At 37.1% G+C, this 17429-nt stretch overlaps 1 protein-coding gene across 6 annotated transcripts in view; it reads left to right on the top strand.

Moving 5' to 3' along the window:
- Nucleotides 1-17429, top strand: part of daam1b (dishevelled associated activator of morphogenesis 1b) — a 110460-nt gene that overhangs the window by 24358 nt on the left and 68673 nt on the right. Inside the window, exon 1 of one of the 6 annotated variants that reach the window (XM_067383653.1) lies at nucleotides 8249-8267. The exons of the other annotated variants lie outside the window; for them this stretch is intronic. The gene's annotated coding sequence lies outside the window, so the exon portion shown is untranslated. Of the gene's footprint in view, nucleotides 1-8248; nucleotides 8268-17429 lie in introns of those variants that run through there. 6 annotated transcript variants of the gene reach the window in all.

The following is a 17429-nucleotide window of genomic DNA, read 5'->3' as shown; positions in this document are numbered from 1 at the left end:
ATAGTATTTCGACACCCTGGGTTGCCATTGGTGGAAAACATTTTGCAGCCATGGAAGCCAGCAAACGAACTGAGTCAGAGATTGCAGATTCTACTTGACCTAAAAAGCTTCAAGATCCATCTAAAAAGCTTTTTAAGAGGCATATTAAATGCCCTTTCAGTACCCTTTCATCTGCTAGCTGTCAATATTACATATTGCACCTTTAAGTGTGGTAGAGTGCAAGTTACGATGTGGTGTTGTATAATGTACATTGTTCTTATAAAGCCCGGAACACACCAAGCCGACAGTTGGCCGTCGATCGTTTTTTGTTTGTCAGCCGACTGTTTTCTCAGTGTGTCGGAGCTCTTCGGCCCATCTTTTCTCAACACAATTTCATTCATATTTCCTCTCTTCCTTGAATCTCAACAGGAGATCTTAGGCAGAATGTCCAAGCATTTGTTTTCCACTGGGAAAAAAGTGAATGCCTAGCTCCTAAAAGGACAAAAATACCATATAAAATATCATATATTTTGTACAGAGAAATGCTATGAGTTAAAAAATAAACTAAATAAAATAAAATAAAATAAAATAAAATGTATTTCAATCATGACAACTCCTTGGAAGATTTTTAGCATGGCAAAGTTGGGACACTATACAAATTGTGAATAAAAAAAGACTGCAATAATTTACAAATCTCATAAACTTAGATAACATAGATAACATATCATAGATAACATATCAGATGGTAAAAGTGAGACATTTTGAAATGTCATGGCAAATATTGGCTCATTTTGGATTTCATGAGAGCTGCACATTCCAAAAAAGTTGGGACAGGTAGCAATAAGAGGCCGGAAAAGTTAAATGTACATATAAGGAACAGCTGGAGGACCAATTTGCAACTTATTAGGTAAGTTGGCAACATGATTGGGTATAAAAAGAGACTCTAAGAGTGGCATTGTCTCTCAGAAGTCAAGATGGGCAGAGGATCACCAATTCCCCCAATGCTGTGGCGAAAAATAGTGGAGCAATATCAGAAATTAGTTTATCAGAGAAAAATTGCAAATAGTTTGAAGTTATCATCTACAGTGCATAATACCATCCTAAGATTCAGAGAATCTGGGACAATCTCTGTGCATAAGGGTCAAGGCCGGAAAACCATACTGGATTCCCGTGATCTTCGGGCCCTTAGATGGCACTGCAACACATACAGGAATGCTACTGTAATGGAAATCACAACATGGGCTCAGGAATACTTCCAGAAAACATTGTCGGTGAACACAATGCCAGCTAAAACTCTATAGGTCAAAACAGAAGCCATATCTAAACATGATCCAGAAGGGCAGGTATTTTCTCTGGGCCAAAGCTCATTTAAAATGGACTGTGGCAAAGTGGAAAACTGTTCTGTGGTCAGACGAATCAAAATTTGAAGTTCTTTTTGGAAAACTGGGACACCATGTCATCCGGACTAAAGAGGACAAGGACAACCCAAGTTGTTATCAGCGCTCAGTTCAGAAGCCTGCATCTCTGATGGTATGGGGTTGCATGAGTGCGTGTGGCATGGGCAGCTTACACATCTGGAAAGGCACCATCAATGCTGAAAGGTATATCCAAGTTCTAGAACAACATATGCTCCCATCCAGACGTCGTCTCTTTCAGGGAAGACCTTGCATTTTCCAACATGACAATGCCAGACCACATACTGCATCAATTACAACATCATGGCTGCGTAGAAGAAGGATCTGGGTACTGAAATGGCCAGCCTGCAGTCCAGATCTTCCACCCATAGAAAACATTTGGCACATCATAAAGTGGAAGATGTGACAAAGAAGACCTAAGACAGTTGAGCAACTACAAGCCTGTATTAGACAAGAATGGGACAACATTCCTATTCCTAAACTTGAACAACTTGTCTCCTCAGTCCCCAGATGTTTGCAGACTGTTATAAAAAGAAGAGGGGATGCCACACAGTGGTAGACATGGCCTTGTCCCAACTTTTTTGATTGTGTTTATGCCATGAAATTTAAAATCAACTTATTTTTCCCTTAAAATTATACATTTTCTCAGTTTAAACATTTGATATGTCATCTATGTTGTATTTTGAATAAAATATTGAAATTTGAAACGTCCACATCATTGCATTCTGTTTTTATTCACAATTTGTAGTGTCCCAACTTTTTTGGAATCGGGTTTGTAGATCTGCCACACTGCTGATGATATTGCTGCTGCTTTTGATTATTGCTGTTGTTATAGGTTATTGCTGCTGCTGCAGAGCAAGTACAGGAACTTGCTACTGCCAGTACATACACCGATACGCTGCTGTGAGAATGTAAGACATGCTCCTTCAGTACAAATAGCATATATATAAAATTATCCATAGCTGATCCATACAGGTGGAGCTGGGGAAGGTGGAGGGTTTCAGAGGAACTCTGAAAGTGTGCTGCAAACTTCTATAATGAACGTTAACTATTTAAAAGTAGGCTGTCTAACATCTTATTGTATAATATAGGCGTATAAAAACATTTTTGGGCCAACTCTTAGGCAAGGTTTTCCAGAAGGACTGCAGGACTTTTGTGTCAAGTTGGGCTGGTTCTAAATTATTACATTGTGCATAATGAACAAGGTGGAGATGGTTGAAACCTTTACAAGCAATAATGCCTCTAATTAAGTAGAAAGGGCGATGCTGCAGTTATGATCAGTTTGAGCACATTTTCACTACTACACTTTTGCTAGCCCTACCATGTTAGTCTGACTAAGACTCTACTAAAGACCTTGACTTGTGTACTTGGCATTGTGCAGCAGGTCTGGTCTGGTTCAGGGTGAGCAGGCAGCGATTATGTGTGTTAGAGCATGACCTGCTTTGCTTCTTTTTTAAGGTGCATACCTATAAGACAACAAAATGTGCTGTTTCTCACAAACAGACAAACAGGTCATCTTGTTCAGGCATGTTTAAATGGCAGAGGAAGATTCCCTCCTGCTGTGCTTTGCTCTGCAGCCAAGTTCAGTCCTTAGGTCCTGTTCAGTAGGAGGTCTTGAATGAGCTGATTTGCTTTTATGTAAATACAAAAAAGAAAAAAGGACATATGTAATGTTCACCCTGAATGAAATCTTTAAAACTGTAAAAGTAAAATAATATGAAAAAATATTTTATTTTATTTTATTTTAGGAAAGTTTTAATTTAATTTAAACATTTTTTTATATTTAGTTTTGTTTCATTTTAGAAATGAAAATAAATAAATATTTCTAATAATAAATTAATTTTAAGAAATATTTTAAAAACAATATTTCTTAAAGTAAAATATTTGTTTTGTAATATACAATTAAAAGTGTCTTAAGACATTTTATGTTAAGACATTTAATTAAATTACAAAGTACAACCTGAATTCCGGAAATGTTGGGACATTTTTTTTAAATTTGAATGAAATGAAAACTAAATGACTTTAAAATCACATGAGCCAATATTTTACTCACAATAGAACATAGATAACATAAATGTTTAAACTGAGAAATTTGACATTTTTATGCACAAAATGAGCATGTTTCAAATTTGATGCCTGTTACAGGTCTCAAAATAGTTGGGATAGGGGCATGTTTACCATGGTGTAGCATCTCCTCTTCTTTTCAAAAACCGTGTGAAGACGTCTGGGCATTGAAGTTATGAGTTTCTGAAGTTTTGGTGTTGAAATTTGGTCCCATTCATGCCTGATATAGGTTTCCAGCTACTGAAGAGTTTGTGGTCGTCTTTGACATATTTGTCTTTATAGGTAAAAGATCTGGACTGCAGGCAGTCCAATTCAGCACCAAGACTCTTCTACGACAAAGCCAAGCTGTTGTAATAGCGGCAGTATGTGGTTTTGTATTGTCCTACTGAAATACACAAGGCCTTCCCTGAAATAGACGTCGTCTGGAGGGGTGCATTATGTTGCTCTAAAACCTTTATATACCTTTCACCATTCAAAGTGCCTTCCAAAACATGCAAACTGCCCATAGCGTTTGCATTTATGCACCCCCATACCATCGGAGATGCTGCCTTTTGAACTGAATGCTGATGACACGCTGGAAGGTCTCCCTCCTCTTTAGCCCTGAGGACACGGCGTCCGCGATTTCCAACAAGAATGTCAAATTTGGACTTGTCTGACCATAGAACACTTTTCTTTAAATGCTTGAAAAAGGGCTTTAAAACAGTCCATTTTAAATTAGCCTTGGCCCACAGGACACAATGGCACTTCTGGACCAGTTCACATATGGCTTCCTTTTTGCATGATAGAGCTTTAGTTGGCATCTGCAGATGGCACGGCGGATTGTGTTTACTGACAGTGGTTACTGGAAGTATTCCTGTGCCCATTTAGTAATGTCTTTGACACAATCATGCCGATGAGTGATGCAGTGTCGTCTGAGGGCCCAAAGACCACGGACATCCAATAAAGGTCTATGGCCTTGTCCCTTGCGCACAGAGATTTCTCCAGTTTCTCTGAATCTTTTGATGATGTTATGCACTGTAGATGATGAGATTTGCAAAGCCTTTGCAATTTGACATTGAGGAAGATTGTTTTTAAAGTATTTCACAATCTTTCACAGCTCTGCCCATCTTTACTTCTGAGAGACTCTGCCTCTCTAAGACCCTTAGCTTTTATAGTTAATCATGTTTATAGACCTGATATCACTTAACTTAATTAGTTGCTAGATGTTCTCCCAGCTGAATATTTTCAAAATTTCTTACTTTTTCAGTCATTTGTTGCCCCCGTGCCAACTTTTTTGAGACCTGTAGCAGGCATCAAATTTAAAATGAGCTTGTTTAGTGGATAAAAGTGTAAAATTTCTTAGTTTAAACATTTGTTATGTTATCATTTTATTTAAATAAAATAAAAAAGTCCCAACATTTCTGGAATTTGGGTTGTAAAAAAAAATAAATAAATAAAAAAAACTGGTTGAAAATGTTTAAAGGAGTATTTTAGCAGTGTTGTACAAGGTTCATCTTAATCTGCCAGTGCCAAACTTGTTTATAAGTGATTAAGTCACTCTATAGTCTCACTAACATCACACAACATTTCTTGACAGTAATCATGACTAGCTGAAGGCTTACTCAGCAGATGGGCGGAGCATCTGCCTTGTTCACTCTCCTCACCTGGGTTTATCACCACACCTGTTAATATATTATTTACTAATTGTTATTGTGTTGCACTCACCTACTAATTTGCATGTATTCAGAGATGTGGACTTTTTTCATGTGTTTTGAGTTAACCATGTGCAGCTGAGCAGGTTTTAAACACGTAAGAGGATAACCGGATTAGGGAGCACTTTGTGAGTCAGCAGTGGCCAATATGTCTGAGTTAGTTTCCTTTCTCCCAACAGTCACGTGGTTATTTTTTTAGCCGCACTGTGTCTCTCAGCGCTCGTAACAACACAATCAGAAACATGCGGGTCTGGTTTGAGATAGGAAATGCGAGTGTTAATGGACTTCCTGCCACAGTTTCTCTTTATCCATCCGAGCCTACCACAATCCTGGGATGTTTCAGGCTTTATGAAAAATGCAGGAGAGTGTGGGGAATACTGATGCTGATGTTTCACATGGATGGCTTTTTGTAATGTGATCATGCCATGCCACATAACAGAATAAGAAACCTCTGATCCCCACATCAGCACTGCCTTTTATTGGCTCTCAGTGCTATCTGTGGATAACGCAGCATGACTGAGCCTTTAGCAGGCCGTTCCCAGCACGGGAACATCAGGGCGCGTAAGATTTCTGCGGTAAGGTTTCACCGTCAAAAAGAACAGCACACATCTGGGATCAACAAGTTAAACCAGAGTTGTTAACCTTCAGATTCCAGTAATCTGGCGTAAGCATGATTCCAGCTTTTACAACAGCTGCAGTCCAGTGCAGTGAAGAGTTCAAAGTTCCATAATTTGGCGCCATTTGAGAATAAGGTCTTTTGAAAGTTTATCATTAACCCTTTTAAAGCACTATTCTTAACTTAGACCTTAACTGATTCTGGTCTGTTTTTTTTTTTTTTAAACGGTACCCATGGGCGATTTAGAGTAATGATGATAATGCCAGGCGCTCTCCAGATAGCAGAAACAAGTTTGGGTCAACATCATTGGCTTGGAATGCACATTGAATAATGCATGTCCCTTGTTAACCTAGCAGACCAGAGCTTAGTGAACTGCTTAAACCCAAATTATACTTTGGTGTATGCTAGTGTATGTATATGCATAACGTGTGATGCGAACTTTATCTATATGTGTGTAGGCCAATTTTTCTAACTGCTCATACTCTCATATGTATATATGAGGTTTTTTTTGCACTAATTAGTTTGTCCACAAGGCGGCAACACTGGCGCATGATTTATAAATTGAGGGAAGGAAATAGTAAATTGTGCGCACGATTTAGTAAATTGAGGGAACGAATTAGTTAATCGTGCGCACAATTTAGTAAATGGACAATTTTATTAGTTATAACTTTTGGAGAGAAATAGTGCAAACACTACGGACAAAGATGAATCTTTCTAGTGCACATTAATGCTTGTGTTTGCACACGCTATCAAATGGAGTATAGTTTTTAAAGGCTATATGTTCAGCTGTACACGTATGCTAAGTGTACACATACGCTAAAGGCTGATTTATACTTTTGTTTGTCCCATGTGTAGCCTATGACATAGCCTGACGTGCACCTCTTCAAAAATGTAACAACGTGTCAATTCTACGCGGACCGCAAGTGCTGTGATTGGTCTGCTAGAAGACGGGTCAAAAAACTGGCGCGGGTCAAAAAACTGGCGCAGAGCAATAGGAGAAGAGCGAGCACATGAAGTCAAACTGCAACAGAAGTCGTTACCCATTTGCCACTTCTCTGCCGTTTCTATTTATACGTTTCTCTGACAACGTACATGACAAGCTGCTTCTTCTTCGGCTTTTGTTTTGATACTCAACATCACCGCGGACACTGCCAACTAGTGGTCTGCATGGACGTCGATGCGGACAATGACGCAGAAGTATAAATGAAAATGGACACATTGCCTACGGCGCAGAGGCTCCGGCGTAGGTCAGACGCAGAAGTATAAATCAGCCTTAAGTGTACACATACGCTAAGTGTACACTTATGCTAAGCATCAAAACTAAGGTATACTTCAGGCCGATTTGTAATTCTCTACATAGACTACAACTCCGCAGAGAGTTTAAGGTTAGCATTTTGCTAAGCTAATAAACAAACAAAAAAAAAAAATACACATCACACACAAATTTTGGGTACAATAAAAAATGTAAATAACACAGAATTAATTTAATTGATACTTCTCACTTCTCAGTAATTAATGAAAACTAGCAATTATCTCTAACCTCATCCGCCATCTTGAATTTGTCTATGAGTCCTGCAGTGAAATGTTTTTGTAGGCCAAACTGAAAGTTAGCATTACAATGTTAAAAGGGATTTTTCCTATGGCTATAATTGCAGAAAATAAGATCTGTGAGCAACAAAAGTTAGATTCTTACAAGTTTTATTCATAATGATAATCTTCACTAATAAACACAACTTTTATGAACTTTGAGACGATAAATACAATCTCCAAAAGTAAAAATCTAAAGTTAGACTATAAATTAACTACACCACAGTTGCATGACTTCACTGTCAACATCACTAAGCTTCCGACAGCTGTCAAGTCTTTATTTAAAGTCTACAAGTTGGAAAGTTTGAGTTAGAATATTTTGCAAGAGCATGTGTGTAAACACAACTTGCTGTAAAAGCAAACTAGTGAGTATTAGTTTCTGTTTGGCGCAATGATGTTTAATGTTCCTGAAAACTTAAGCCACTTAGCAACAACTTTTTTCAGGACACGTAAATACTTAAAAAAACAAACAAACAAACAAACAAAAAAAAACATGAGTACACGAAAAATCACAAGCGGTATTGATGATGTATTTTATGTCATAGAATAAAACGTGTAAATATCTTGAGCTTGTGTTCACCACAGACAGTATTTCAGACATTTAACCAAAAAACCCATTCAAAAATTCCATTAACTTCAGGATGACGAAACCTGAAAGTGCTAAAATGCTAACTTGTATCCCGATTTTAGGACCCATTTCTGCTGTCACTGCCTTGTTATCCAGCTCAATTTGAGAATGTTGCAAATTCTGACTAAAATCTGTGTGGTAGCTCAATTTTAAAACTATTCCCTTGTTCTGGTGAGTGAGAGTGATGTTTTTTTCTGAGTTTTAGTAGTAGGGCTGGAGAACAGAAGATTACAGGACTGTGAGTGATCAAGAACAGTCCTTGAGAGGCTGATATCATGATGCCACAGGTAATTAGAAGCTTGTTGAGGATGAGTAGAGCCCTTTTTCAAGCATTTAATTTGTGATATGAAGGGGTCTCAAGTCGGAGAAGTTGATCTGTGGTTTCTGTGGGAAAAGTACATCTTAAATTTGCCATGAAGATGTGGCTGTTGTGTGTGAGCGTAATTGGTGGGCTGAAATGGCAACATGCATGCACAGTTTTTCTTACAGTTTAGATATACTAAAATGTACTCATAATGATATTTGCGGCATAAAATATTTAATTAATTTCACATGTTAAACATTCACGTTACCAATACAAAAACATCAGGTCAATATCAGTCTTAGAACAGGTTTTTATTTTTATTGGTGGTATTAGAGGCTGCGTCCAAAAGCTGAAAAATGCTGCCTTCGGAGGATGCATTCCAAGGTAAGAAGGTATCAAGACATGTCTGAATCTACTTCCAGCTTCACTTCCTGTCTCCTGAGATACCTTCTTCTGTTAGATTTATGAAGGCAGCATAGATGTTTCCTTTACTGCCTTTGATGTCCCACAATCCTGTGCGTTCCGTTCTATGATAGTTGAGCTAAAAAATAGATGGCATTTGAAAGTTGGTGGTCAGTTTGTGTCTAAAATCTATCAATCTGTCAATCCTTTCCATGTCAGGGCCGGGTGAGGTTTCCCGTGTTGTGTCAAATTAAGCCACTCCTGGTGGTTCCCTTCTGTCAATTCTTTAAGTTTCAGCTTTGCAACCATACCCCCGTAATATTATACATGTATAATATTATGCTGGACCCACATTGGACCAGCGGTTTAGAAAGTTGGATGGATGATTCAAATGTGTTTGCCATTTTCTGGGCAGATGTGGGAATTCATTTGGTGCACGACTCACACAGTGCATTATGGGTAGCCTTTGATTGTACGTTGGTTGTACACTTGTTGTTGCGCGTTAACTTCCACTATGGTTTCGGAGTCGGACACAACTACAAATGGCTGTCCCCTCAAATAGTGCCCTATGGGGGCGAATTCGGACACAGCCTAATGCTGCGTTCCAGACAGCTCAGATTTTGGATTTTTTTTCCCAACCCATTTTTGGAAATATTGTCTGGAACACCATTTATAGTTGGACATTCGATCTGTGAACTTGGGGTACATCGATCAACCCCAACTTCAGTGAGACGTGTCATTTGACATCACTTCCAAGATGTTGGCCACTCCTGCTTCCAGTGAGCATAAACGCAAAAAAAAAAAAAATAACATTAGACATTAAGTTTATGTAATTATACCTTAGTTTTTGCTTTTTATCAGCTGTTTTCAAACATTTTTATGTTGTTTTTATTCTGTTTTTGCCCTAATTGATACAAAAACACGATATGCTCCTCTTGTTATGCTGTGTTGACATCATATGGTCAACATGATGGTGTCATCTGATCGCCTGGAGCTCACTGAGGTCCGATGTAGGACATATAATTTGGGATATTTCCAAGTCCAACCTCATCTGGAACGCAGCATAAGTCTTGTCTTTGCTTGTCCTCTGTGGAGCATTAATCAGTCAGCGCCACCTGTTGTACTGGAGTGAATTTAGTTTTCATTGTCTGATGCAGGGTTAAGGTTAGCCATTTAAGGTTAGAAAACATTTCTAATTTTTTTTTTTAGACTAAAACTAAAACTGAAATAAAATGAATAAAAAATATAAAATTTTTAAAAAATGAAAAAAAATGACAAAAACATTCAATAAAATGACTGAAATGTAAATGGAATTAAAAAAAATGATGAAAAACTAATTTGAAATATTAATAAAAACTATACCATAACTATAATATCTATATTAATATAAAACTATAATATCTTAATGGTACTAAAATAACTCTGGTATGATGAATATTTGCTTGGTACGAATAGCCTTTCATTAGCCATTTGTTTCACATTTTGTGAAAACATAGCTACATGTGTGAATAGACCTTTATCTGCCGTTTGCAACCCCATTTAAATGGTTTTACCACCTTATGAAGTATATTATTCCCAGAGATCACAGGGGATTACCAGACAGGGTAAAAAATGGTTTGTGCACAGCTCCATCAGATAACTTTGGTTCAGCTCACTTACAGGCGGAAACAACTCCATAAAAGAGAAAGAGAACGAGCCCTCTGTGTCTGCACAGCTGCGGCCCAGACATGGCATTGTGCTGTAGGCGTGCAGGGTGTTCAGGAGATGTCTATCACTGAGAGAGGAGATTGAGATCTCGTTCTGGCTTTGACGGCATGTCTCCGAGCTTGTTCGGCAGCAGATTTGGCAGAACATGCCACAGATTTTGGCAGCGAATTGTGCATCATAGGAACTGAGCTAAATGATCCATTTCGCAACACTAAATAGGCCATGGCACGTGTTTACTATTTTTAGTTTTTATACCTGTCTTGTAAAATTTTCTGGAGGTGTTCCACTACACAACATTTATGTCCATTAAATTGGCCACAGCTCTTTAAAACTGAATTGCAATAGAAAGTTTGCTATTTGGCTAAATATTTTGAATGAAAGGGCTCAGGTTGTCCTGAATGACATTCTGAGTTTTTATGAGGTACAATGACCTCATTTGTAAGAGACAGCACTCCAGCTGTTTGAGGTTATCATAATGATGTGTTTTGTAGTCATTGATAACAGTGTAGTCAACCATGTCTGTCATATAAAATGTATTGTGAAGTGGTTCTGCAATGAGCCGCCCCAGGGTGGTGGCCTCGCCCTCATCATAACACATGGGTGGAGCTTGAGAGAATGACCAAAAGCATCAAGTGCAAGCTTCCCTTCTCTTGGTTGGCTGATTTAAGCAGATTTCCAAAAAACAAATCCTTTTCATAGCCACAATAACAGATAATAATAATCTAAAGTAGCTTAAAATGGGCAGCTTCCTACTTATTTCATTGGCCTTGATTTAGATTTTTTTCATCTTTAATTTTCAGCTATTCTTGGGATGCACAATGTATTATATTAAATTATATTATATTATATTGTATTATAATGTATTATATTAAACCTTATTGGTTAATGGACAATATTTTTTTAAAGGTGTCATCGAACGTTTTTTTACAAGATGTCATATAAGTGTCCCCTGAATGTGTCTGTGAAGTTTCAGCTCAAAATACCCCATATATTTTTTTTTTTATTAATTTTTTAACTGCCTATTTTGGGGCATAATTAGAAATACGCCGATTCAGGTTGCGGCCCCTTTAATTGCTCGCGCTCTCCGCCCCCTCCCGAGCTCTCGACTCTATCATTGCATAAACATATGCAATGATATATGCATATGCATCACTAAAAATATCATGTTATCATGGATCATGTCAGGTATTATTGCTCCATCTGCCATTTTTCGCTATTGCTTACCTAGTCTGATGATTCAGCTGTGCACTGATCCAGATGTAATACTGGCTGCCCCTTGTGTAATGCCTTGAACATGAGCTGGCATATGCAAATATTGGGGTCATACATATTAATGAGCCCGACTGTTACGTAACAGTCAGTGTTATGTTGAGATTCGCCTGTTCTTCAGAGGTCTTTTAAACAAATGAGATTTATATAAGAAGGAGGAAACAATGGAGTTTGAGATTTCCATGTACTGAACTCTTGTTATTCAACTAGGCCAGGGTAAATTAAATTTTTAATTCTAGGGCACCTTTAATATTTTTTTGTGATCGTTTTTTGTGAAACTTTTTATTTGATATAATTTTTTTTATAAAAAGTAAAAAACCCAATAGCAGACAGTTCAGTGGAATCCTATCAAATCTTAAAATTAATATCCATTTTTATTTTAGCATTATATAATTTATTAATATTACATTTTTATTAATTGTAAATTAGCTTTTATTTTATATTATCAGGTTTCATTGGAATTTAGTTATTTCTTATGCATTTTGGCCATTCATTTACACAACAGCGTCATTTTAGTGGCCTGAAATGCAAACTTTTGAAAACGGGATTCAAAGTGGAAGTTTTTGAAAATGATACTGTGATCATCTCCATGTAAACTGCAAAAATATGAATCTGTGAAAACAGCGATGGCATGCACATGCGCATTATATGTTTAGTCTATCCACCTTATTTTTCAACGCAGTTTTTTGTGAATGTGCGAGACTTCTGATTTATTAGCCGCTATAGGGAAATAATGATAAAAATATCAAAGTGCAGTAAACTGTAGGTGGATAGGCATGTGTGAGGCAAGTGCTCTGTAAAAGAATAAGTATGCGCAGGCACGTGATCTTTCTTTACAAAGTGACATCGCCAACTACTTGTCTGGCATGCGTAATACAGTGTTTCTAGTTGTTTACGCGGATCCGTGTAAATGGGGATAGTTTTGATAACATTGTCATCTGTACACAGAAAAACTTTTCACTGAAAAGTGAAATTTTATTTCACTTAATAAATTTAGCATTTCAAATTAAACTTATTTCAGTCAGTTGCCAAGACAACATTTCAAATATTTTGTTTAGTTTAAATGTTTCATCTAATATTTGTATTTTATTTTATTTAAGCTTTATTCCACTTAAAAATGTTTTTAATACTATTTGTTTTATTTAACAGTAACAACACTGGTACAATACAACGTTGTGATTGCGAAATTCAGTTGTGGCATTTAATGTAAAATTATTCATTTTTGTTTTTAGTTTTTTATTTTTTAAATTATCTACACAAAATATTGCCTTATTTGTACTAAGCAGAATTTCTTATATCGGTGCATCCATATATATCCTTCATGGCCTGTTTTGGGTGGGTTTGTCATGTGTTTTGGTTCGGTTTCCTTGTTTTCAGTTTGTGTCCATGGTTTTTTATTGATTGTTTTTGTCGTTGCACTTGTGATTCATTCTGTTGATTGGTTTCTCTGTGTATTTAAAGGGTTAGCTCACCTAAAAATAAAAATTATGTCATTAATGACTCACCCTCATGTCGTTCCAAACCCGTAAGACCTCCGTTCATCTTCGGAACACAGTTTAAGATATTTTAGATTTAGTCCTTTCTGTCCCTCCATTGAAAATGTATGTACGGTATACTGTCCATGTCCAGAAAGGTAATAAAAACATCATCAAAGTAGTCCATGTGACATCTACGCACCATTTAAAAAAATATAGCAATACCAAAATACAAACAATGTAGAAGAGCTTGAATACAGTGTGCGTCTCCCTCAGACTGTAAACGAAGCTCGGGCGCACCGGATAACACATCAGCAGCGTCACTGCGGAGTCGTGTACCACACTCCGGAGCAGAAGGGGGTGGTAATGCACCAATAAGCTGGATGCCAACCACCGTGAAACAGGAAAGAAGAAGAAGAAAAAGAAGAAGTGGGCTGCGTCCGAAAACCTAGGTAGCTGTCTTGCTGCCTCGCTGTCTTATAAGAGAATGACTTGTACGGCAGCGTTTGTGCATGAAGGCACCTCACGAAACTGATTTCGGACAGACTTCTGAGGCAGCGTAACAGTTTAATGATCTACAGCAATATAGCGCGAGCTTTGGTGAGAACTAAACAAATATTTAATTACTACAGTAGTAATTTCACGATAGAAATGATATCAAAATTGAAATATGTTGATCAAAATCGTACATTTATGCACAAACTGAGCAGCAAACGCAACCTTTGGACGCCATCTTTATTTTTCTAGCTCAACTGTCACAGAATGGAAAGCACGGGATTGTGGGATATCAAAGGCAGCTAAGGATGCATCTATGCTTCCTTCAAAAATCGATCTGAGGAAGGTATCTTATGAGAGAGGAAGTGAAGCTAACATTGGATTCGGACATGCCTTGATGCCTTCTTACCTTGAAATGTGTCCTCAGAAGGCAGCATTTTTCAGTTTTTGGACGCAGCCGTGGAGTCCTGAACGCAAATTGACAACAGACCCGGAAGCGAATACAATGTTGAATAAAGTCGTAGTTTTCGTTATTTTTGGACCAAAATGTATTTTCGATGCTTCAAAATGTTGCGGATGTCCTAACCGCCAAAAACAACCACGGCGACGTAAAAGTGCATTACCAACGCCGACAGATGAAAGGATTCAATGGAATCAATTCAATGGAATCAATTCAATGGAATAGATTCCGGAACAGAAGACAATGCTGAATAAAGTCGTAGTTTTTGTTATTTTTGGACCAAAATGTATTTTCGATGCTTCAACAAATTCTAACTAACCCACTGATGTCACATGGACTACTTTGATGATGTTTTTATTACCTTTCTGGACATGGACAGTATACCATACATACATTTTCAAAGGAGGGACAGAAAGCTCTCGGACTAAATCTAAAATATCTTAAACTGTGTTCTGAAGATGAATGGAGGTCTTATGGGTTTGAAACGACATGAGGGTGAGTCATTAATGACATAATTTTCATTTTTGGGTGAACTAACCGTTTAAGCCCTGTGTTTTGTTCAGTTCATTTGTCTGTTCTTTTATCACTTCCACATTAAAAGATCTGAACTCTGACTCACATCCCTTTGGCTACCAGCCCGATAGTCCACCCTCTCCTTGTCGAGCTTTCTTCCAGTCTCTCTCGTGGCTATTCCAATGGGAATGGGGCTCGTCTGTTATTGCAGCTGCTGGCGGTGCTTTTGAGAGGGAAGCAGATGCCTGCCATGTTACCGTGTGGTTGATTAAACAGGTGAACAGAGTCTAGCTGTTAGCATATTTCTTACACATTGTCAGTTATTACCAAGCCTTATGAAGTGTAAATAAACAGTAGAGAAAACGCTTTGCTGGAGGGACCAAATACGATCATAAACAGTAGGCTGTCTACACTTCCGAAGCCATGGATGTCTGTAAGGAATATCGTTTGGCATTAGGCCATGTGTATTTGTGTATACATTCTTTCTGGATCTCTAGCTTAGAGACTCCTGTACATGTCATGCTTAACTACCGTAAAAACAGTACTAGCACAGACAGGAAGAGTCTTAATTATCAGTTGATTGACAGCTACCACACTCGCTCCACTGTGCTCAGGCTGTCGTCGGTTGATTATCGAGGGTCAGCAGAGGTTGTGGGTACTTCCAGACAAGCTTTCCACAAGCTCCATGGGAGGGTGGCTTCAGTGTTTTGTTCCCTGTTCTCCACAGTTAGTATGTTTGCAGCTGCCACATGGTCTTCTGTGCCAAACTCCAACAAAAGATATTACACCCCCTACGATCAGATTTTCCTCAATTTGCTATTTAAGCCATTAATCAAATTTTCTGCTGCTTGAATAAGAAAATTCTTGAAGCTTTTGCCATTAAGCTGCAAAGTAGGACTATTTGTCTGGTCAATGATGGATGCTAGACTTGAAGTTCACAAAAACTCAAATGCAAGTGGAAGAAAAAATTGGTTTGATGGAGTAATTGAAATGGAAAGACCATGATGAAATGGTTTGATTAACAGAACTTTTCAACCCTGTGTTACTACATTTTATTTATTTATTTTTTACGTTGCAATGGGGCATATGGTTTAGGTGATAGATAGATTGTTCACGGTATATTTGTGATGATTTTGCTGTCGCTAAAATATTCAAGAATTTATTTTGGACTGATTTTTCTCCAATTTTTTTTCTTACTATGCGAGCGCTAAGACAGACATTTAAACTTCAATAGCAAGAAGTTTGTTAGAGTTGGTCAAACAGTTAATTCAGTGAATCAATTCATTTGTTTCACTAAATTGTTTCAGTCAAACGATTTGTTTATGTCATCTTTCAAAAAGTTCCTGGAAGTCTCTGTATGGCATATTTCAAATTTTACAATTTTTTAGTAAAAGTTTAGGGTCGGTACACAGACTTCTCTTATGTCTACTATGGCTGCATTTATTTGCTCAAATACTGTAAAACAGTAATTTTGTGAAACATTATTACCATTTAAAATAAATTGTTTTCTATTTTAAAATATTTAAAAATGTAATTTATTCCTGTGATTGCAATTATAAGTAGCCCTTACTTCAATCTTCATTGTCACATGATCCTTCAGAAATCATTCTAATATGCTGATTTGGTGCTCAAGAAACATTATTAATGTTGAAAACAGTGTAAATAGAAATAGCTTATAAGTGAATAGAAAGTCCAGAACAGAATTTGTTTAAAATAATAATCTTTTATAACAATTTAAAAGTCTTTATTGTCACTTTTGATCAATTGCTGAAAGTATTCATTTAAAAAAATGTACTGGCCAGTAGTGTACATGTAGTAAATATCGCAATTTATTGTTACATTGGTGCTTATATAAATGCTTAAATGGTGCTTATATGGTGTGTGTGTGTATATATATATATATATATATATATATATAATATTTATATATATACAGTCGTGCTCAAAATTATTCATACCCTTGGTAAATATGACCAAAGAAGGCTGTAAAAATAAATCTGCATTGTTAATACTTTTGATCTTTTATTTAAAAAATCTACAAAAATCCAACCTTTATTTGGAGAATAATATATATATATATATTTTTTTTTTTTTGCTTCATCTGACCATAGAACATTTTAAAAGTGACTGACACTACTGGAAATTCAAACAGGATGGGTTATATAGTCAGATGAAGCAAAAAAAAAAATTTGCTTTTTTAGCAGCAAACACATAAGATGGGTTTGGTGCATACAGGGGTAAAAAGTACCCCATGTGTACAATGAAATACTGCTGTATCTTTAATGTTGTGGGCTTATTTTTCTGCTGGAGGTCCTGCACATCTTGTTCAGATACATGGCATCATGGATTCTATCAAATACCAACAGATAAAAAATCAAAACCTGACTGTCCCTGTTAGAAGTCATATAATGGGCTGTGGTTGGATCTTCTGTCAGGACAATGATCCAAAACAAACATCAAAGCCAACACAAAAATGGGTCACTGAACACAAAACCAAGCTTCTGCCATGACCATCCCAGTCCCCTGACCTGAACCCTAAAGAAAATGAGTGGAGTGAACTGAAGAGAAGAAGCACCAACATGGAGCTGGAATCTGAAGGATCTGGAGAGATTCTGTATGAAGAAATGGTCTCTGATATCTTGTCAGGTGTTCTCCAAACTCATCAGGCATAATAGAAGAAGACTCAGAGCTATTATCTTGGCAAAAGAAGGTTGCAAAAAGTATTGAATTAAAGGATATGATTAATTGCGAGCAGTGTGTATTAGAGAAAAACATTTCTCTCATAATGAGATTTTCCCCCCATTTAAAATTATTATTCTCCAAT

Source organism: Chanodichthys erythropterus, chromosome 4 (genome assembly GCF_024489055.1).
Source record: "Chanodichthys erythropterus isolate Z2021 chromosome 4, ASM2448905v1, whole genome shotgun sequence".
NCBI lineage: Eukaryota > Metazoa > Chordata > Actinopteri > Cypriniformes > Xenocyprididae > Chanodichthys > Chanodichthys erythropterus.
This window is presented reverse-complemented; position numbering and strand designations above follow the sequence as displayed.